This window comes from Aphis gossypii, unplaced genomic scaffold (assembly GCF_020184175.1).
Source record: "Aphis gossypii isolate Hap1 unplaced genomic scaffold, ASM2018417v2 Contig00937, whole genome shotgun sequence".
Classification (NCBI taxonomy): Eukaryota; Metazoa; Arthropoda; class Insecta; order Hemiptera; family Aphididae; genus Aphis; species Aphis gossypii.
In genome coordinates, this window is record NW_026083371.1 from 1,962 (window position 1) to 9,114 (window position 7,153).

At 26.4% G+C, this 7,153-nt stretch overlaps 1 pseudogene; it reads left to right on the forward strand.

Moving 5' to 3' along the window:
* The first annotated feature begins 607 nt into the window (after positions 1 to 607).
* LOC126555605 (zinc finger MYM-type protein 5-like) lies at positions 608 to 1,396 on the forward strand (annotated as a pseudogene).
* Positions 1,397 to 7,153: the final 5,757 nt, after the last annotated feature.

The window sequence follows — 7,153 nt, forward strand, 5'->3', positions numbered from 1 at the left end:
TAAAGATTCCCAAAAACGTATGTACAATAATCAATAATTATCAGCGACAATCTAGTTTACATGTGACGATTGACATCTATCGAACTATACGATCGAGTATATTGTCATTGTCAACGAGTCGTAGCACAACGTTATAGAGTGCTGTGCATTGTGCATATTATTTAGTCGATCAACATTGAACCCGTCATTTTTAATATTTATAATTTGGTGAGTATTTTTTTTATAATAATTGTACAATTATTAATATTAAGTAGGTAATTTATGTAAATACAATGACAAATTAAGAAAAAATAATACATCCCGAATCTGATTTTAAATTTTGAATGTACGTAACTACATGTGAACTAAATGATATATTATCATTTTTATCTAAGATATTTAGGAAGTGAATTTTTAATTTTCAAAATTGAAAACCTAATAGCTACATTATTATTTTATTAATTATGTTAACTCTATTATAGTTAATAATAATAATTGTATTGTTTATTTTGGGTTTTGAAAAACTGTATTATTATTTATTTTATTTTCATACATTGTGTTCCTATTTTATGTAATTCAACCGTATACATTTTTTATTTATATAGTAAAAAGTTAAGAAAGCTCCAATATGTCGGATGGTAGACAGCGACTTTCGGGTGCAGAATATAGGAGGAGAAAACGTGAAAAAGAAGCTATAATTAAAAAACAGTCTAATTCTATCAAAAATTTTTTAATGGATTCTTCCTCTTCATTAGATATTTCAAATGCTGTAGTTATACAACCTAGTGAGGTTTTTGACTCTTTATCAGTTGAAGGTGTCACTGTACCTTCTGAAACTACAGTAGCCAAAAGTTTAACAGAAAATGTCAATAAAAATTCTTTTAATTCTTTAATTAATATCAGTACAGACCCTGCTGAATGGCCTTAATATTAATAACGACTTTAAAACATTGTTCGTTGAAAAAGGCCCTCCTGCTCCGTTAAATGCAAATTTTGTATTTCCTTCAGATGATCAAGGACGAAAATTCACACCAATTTCATTACAAACGAAGTATGAGTAATGGAGAAAATGTCACAAGGACATGGCTGTATACTCTATTTCTAATGACGTAATATTTGTTTTTGCTGTAAACTATTTGATAATTCAAACTCTAAGTTGGCTTTAGAAGGATATAATGACTGGAGGCATTGTACACAAATGCTAAAAGGACATGAAACATCAAAAAATCATTTGACTGCATATAGTACATGGTTAGAATTGTCATTGAGGTTAAAAAAAACAAAAACGATTGATGACGTAAACCAACGTATTTTAGAATCTGAGTGTAAGCATTGGAATGAAGTTTTACAACGTATCATGTCGGTAGTACAATTTCTTGGTCATCAAAATTTAGCTTTTCGTGGATCATCTGATTAGTTATTCAAACATAATAATGGAAATTTTTTAAAATTAATTGAACTATTCGTTGGCAAATTCTTTTAAAACATGTTAAAGAACTAACACTCAAACCATTAAGTCAAACCAGGTGGGAAAGTCGAATAGACGCACTTAAACGTTTCGAAATTACATAGGTGAAATTTATGATGCTTGTTTGAAATATCAGAAAATATAAATTTAGATCCAAGGTTAAACATGAAGCTGAATGTTATGTAATCTTATTAAAACATTTAAATTTATTTGTTCTGTTGTCATTTGGTACGACATACTTAATCATATAAATCCAATCAGTAAATTAATGCAAAAACCTAATTTTGACATATCTTTAGCTTTGGGCATTTTAGAAACTTTATTGAAACATTTAAATGAACTGAGATCTGAAGAATCTTTTGAGAAAATGATTATAGATTCAACAGCACTCGTAAACACTTTGATTATGAACACAACGATGAACCAGTTATTGACCCAAAACAGCAATTCAAAATACATTTTTATTATTTTACACTTGATGTAGCAATAAATAGCGTGAATGATAGATTTGAACAACTAAAAGAACATAATAACAATTTTTCGTTCTTTACAATATGAAAAACTAAAAAATCTTACACATGAAGAACTATTAAAACATTGCAAAGACTTACAAATTCTTCTTACCGATGGTGATTCAACAGATATCAATGGAATTGAAATGGCCCATGAATTAAAATCAGTATCAGCTATGGTTGATGATAACTTAACACCTTATGAACTCTTAACATTTGTGATAAATGCAGGTGATTTGCACCAAAACTATCCATTGCCTTACGAATTTTGCTAACATTACCAGTATCAGTGGCAACTGGTGAAAGAAGTTTTTCGAAATTGAAACTTAACAAACATACTTACGCTCAACAATGAAAAACGAACGACTTGTGGTCTAGCTATGATCTCAATTGAACACGAAATTGGTCAAGAATTAACAGAGAAAAATTAGTCGACGATTTTGCAAGTAAAAGCCAGAAAACATTTATGATTATGATTTATTATTGCATGAATTATATATTAATGTAAATAAGAACTACCATTTATTTTTATAAATGTAAATAACAAACTTGTGAAAAAAATATTAAGTGTAAACAATGTAAAATGTAAATAAATAAATTGATTATTTATTTCACCGTTTGAATCCTATTCTCCTACAATATAGCCCAGTTTATAATTAATTTTGTTAATTTTGTATAAAATAAATAATATATGTACTAATTATATGGCAAAAAGTATTGAAAGGGGCGGCATTTTATTAACTGCACATTGCGGCAAAATACTTAGCGCCGGCCCTGCATAACTGGCAATGGAACTTTAACTATTTTATTTTCATATACGTTTGACTTTTATCAATAAATAACATTCACTTTATTTTTTGGCTTAACCATCATGTATCATTAATGCCAGTGTTTATAAATACTGTTAATTTCATAAATTGGATTCTAGTTAACAGTGTTACATTGCATTGTGGTTACAATATGACCAAAAATTTTATTTATATAGTGTAGAATTTTTTCAATTGCATTATTTAACATGATGTTTTTTTTAGGTTGCTGTTCGTCTGGATGTCACTCATGATTGAAGTAATTTGGACTTTGTTACATTACTCTTAGGAGATCTGAGGATGGACAGTTTGCTGAATCAGTTATCGGCTGATCATTTACAATGTTTATTGACTTAAATGTAATTAAATCATTAGTTGTAAGTAGTGATTAAGTCAAACGCACTTATACTGTATAATCTGTTAATTTAAAATGGGATTTATGAAAACAGTTTTTGTATTTGATTTTGATTCATTACAATTGAATAGTTTATGTTCTTTCATTTGAATTTATATTTAGTACCATTACAACATTTATCATAGTTATGTCTTATCCAATCTCTGAGTTTTAAAGAAAGATTTAATGAAGAAACTTTTAAATTAGTTAAATAGTTAAATTAAAACAAATATGATTATTATGAATTCATAACCTTTGGTTTAGAAAAAGTGCTTTCTATAATTTCTGTACATCTATGATAATGTTTCACGTTGCATGCATTCATCAAAATGTATTAAACATAATGTTTGCTTTCTATTTATCTCATTTTTATTATGCTTTATTTTTAACCAGTCATAAATGGCAATGGAACTTTAACTATCTTATTTTCATATACGGTTGACTTTTATCAATAAATAACATTCACTTTATTTTTTGGCTTAACATCATCATATCATTAATCCCATTGTTTATAAATACTGTTAATTTCATAAATTGGATTCTAGTTAACAGTGTTACATTGCATTGTGGTTACAATATGACCAAAAATTTTATTATATAGTGTAGGATTTTTTCAATTGCATTATTTAACATGATTTTTTTTTTAGGTTGCTGTTCGTCTGGATGTCACTCATGATTGAAGTAATTTGGACTTTGTTACATTACTCTTAGGAGATCTGAGATGGACAGTTTGCTGAATCAGTTATCGGCTGATCATTTATGATGTTTTTTGACTTAAATGTAATTAAATCATTAGTTGTAAGTAGTGATTAAGTCAAACGCACTTATACTGTATAATCTGTTAATTTAAAGGGATTTATGAAAACAGTTTTTGTATTTGATTTTGATTCATTACAATTGAATAGTTATGTTTCTTTCATTTGAATTTATATTTAGTATCATTACAACATTTATCATAGTTATGTCTTATCCAATCTCTGATTTTAAAGAAAGATTTAATGAAGAAACTTTTAAATTAGTTAATAGTTAAATTAAAACAAATATGTTTATTATGAATTCATAACCTTTGGTTTAGAAAAGTGCTTTCTATAATTTCTGTACATCTATGATAATGTTTAACGTTGCATGCATTCATCAATATGTATTAAACATAATGTTTGCTTTCTATTTATCTCATTTTTATTATGCTTTATTTTTAACCAGTCATAATAACTGGCAATGGAACTTTAACTATTTTATTTTCATATACGTTTGACTTTTATCAATAAATAACATTCACTTTATTTTTTGGCTTAACCATCATGTATCATTAATGCCAGTGTTTATAAATACTGTTAATTTCATAAATTGGATTCTAGTTAACAGTGTTACATTGCATTGTGGTTATACTATGACCAAAAAATTTATTTATATAGTCTAGGATTTTTTCAATTGCATTATTTAACATGATTTTTTTTTTAGGTTGCTGTTCGTCTGGATGTCACTCATGATTGAAGTAATTTGGACTTTGTTACATTACTCTTAGTTGATCTGAAGATGGACAGTTTGCTGAATCAGTTATCGGCTGACCATTTATGATGTTTTTTGACTTAAATGTAATTAAATCATTAGTTGTAAGTAGTGATTAAGTCAAACGCACTTATACTGTATAATCTGTTAATTTAAAATGGAATTTATGAAAACAGTTTTTGTATTTGATTTTGATTCATTACAATTGAATATTTATGTTTCTTTCATTTGAATTTATATTTAGTATCATTACAACATTTATCATAGTTATGTCTTATCCAATCTCTGAGTTTTAAAGAAAGATTTAATGAAGAAACTTTTAAATTAGTTAAATAGTTAAATTAACACAAATATGTTTATTATGAATTCATAACCTTTGGTTTAGAAAAAGTGCTTTCTATAATTTCTGTACATCTATGATAATGTTTAACGTTGCATGCATTCATCAATATGTATTAAACATAATGTTTGCTTTCTATTTATCTCATTTTTATTATGCTTTATTTTTAACCAGTCATAACGATAACTGGCAATGGAACTTTAACTATTTTATTTTCATATACGTTTGACTTTTATCAATAAATAACATTCACTTTATTTTTTGGCTTAACCATCATGTATCATTAATGCCAGTGTTTATAAATACTGTTAATTTCATAAATTGGATTCTAGTTAACAGTGTTACATTGCATTGTGGTTATACTATGACCAAAAATTTATTTATATAGTCTAGGATTTTTTCAATTGCATTATTTAACATGATTTTTTTTTTAGGTTGCTGTTCGTCTGGATGTCACTCATGATTGAAGTAATTTGGACTTTGTTACATTACTCTTAGGAGATCTGAGGATGGACAGTTTGCTGAATCAGTTATCGGCTGATCATTTACAATGTTTATTGACTTAAATGTAATTAAATCATTAGTTGTAAGTAGTGATTAAGTCAAACGCACTTATACTGTATAATCTGTTAATTTAAAATGGGATTTATGAAAACAGTTTTTGTATTTGATTTTGATTCATTACAATTGAATATTTATGTTTCTTTCATTTGAATTTATATTTAGTATCATTACAACATTTATCATAGTTATGTCTTATCCAATCTCTGAGTTTTAAAGAAAGATTTAATGAAGAAACTTTTAAATTAGTTAAATAGTTAAATTAAAGCAAATATGTTTATTATGAATTCATAACATTTGGTTTAGAAAAAGTGCTTTCTATAATTTCTGTACATCTATGATAATGTTTCACGTTGCATGCATTCATCAAAATGTATTAAACATAATGTTTGCTTTCTATTTATCTCATTTTTATTATGCTTTATTTTTAACCAGTCATAAATGGCAATGGAACTTTAACTATCTTATTTTCATATACGGTTGACTTTTATCAATAAATAACATTCACTTTATTTTTTGGTTTAACCATCATATATCATTAATCCCATTGTTTATAAATACTGTTAATTTCATAAATTGGATTCTAGTTAACAGTGTTACATTGCATTGTGGTTACAATATGACCAAAAATTTTATTTATATAGTGTAGGATTTTTTCAATTGCATTATTTAACATGATTTTTTTTTTAGGTTGCTGTTCGTCTGGATGTCACTCATGATTGAAGTAATTTGGACTTTGTTACATTACTCTTAGGGGATCTGAAGATGGACAGTTTGCTGAATCAGTTATCGGCTGATCATTTATGATGTTTTTTGACTTAAATGTAATTAAATCATTAGTTGTAAGTAGTGATTAAGTCAAACGCACTTATACTGTATAATCTGTTAATTTAAAATGGGATTTATGAAAACAGTTTTTGTATTTGATTTTGATTCATTACAATTGAATGTTTATGTTTCTTTCATTTGAATTTATATTTAGTATCATTACAACATTTATCATAGTTATGTCTTATCCAATCTCTGAGTTTTAAAGAAAGATTTAATGAAGAAACTTTTAAATTAGTTAAATAGTTAAATTAAAACAAATATGTTTATTATGAATTCATAACCTTTGGTTTAGAAAAAGTGCTTTCTATAATTTCTGTACATCTATGATAATGTTTAACGTTGCATGCATTCATCAATATGTATTAAACATAATGTTTGCTTTCTATTTATCTCATTTTTATTATGCTTTATTTTTAACCAGTCATAACGATAACTGGCAATGGAACTTTAACTATTTTATTTTCATATACGTTTGACTTTTATCAATAAATAACATTCACTTTATTTTTTGGCTTAACCATCATGTATCATTAATGCCAGTGTTTATAAATACTGTTAATTTCATAAATTGGATTCTAGTTAACAATGTTACATTGCATTGTGGTTACAATATGACCAAAAAATTTTTATATAGTGTAGGATTTTTTCAATTGCATTATTTAACATGATTTTTTTTTTAGGTTGCTGTTCATCTGGATGTCACTCATGATTGAAGTAATTTGGACTTTGTTACATTACTCTTAGGAGCATCTG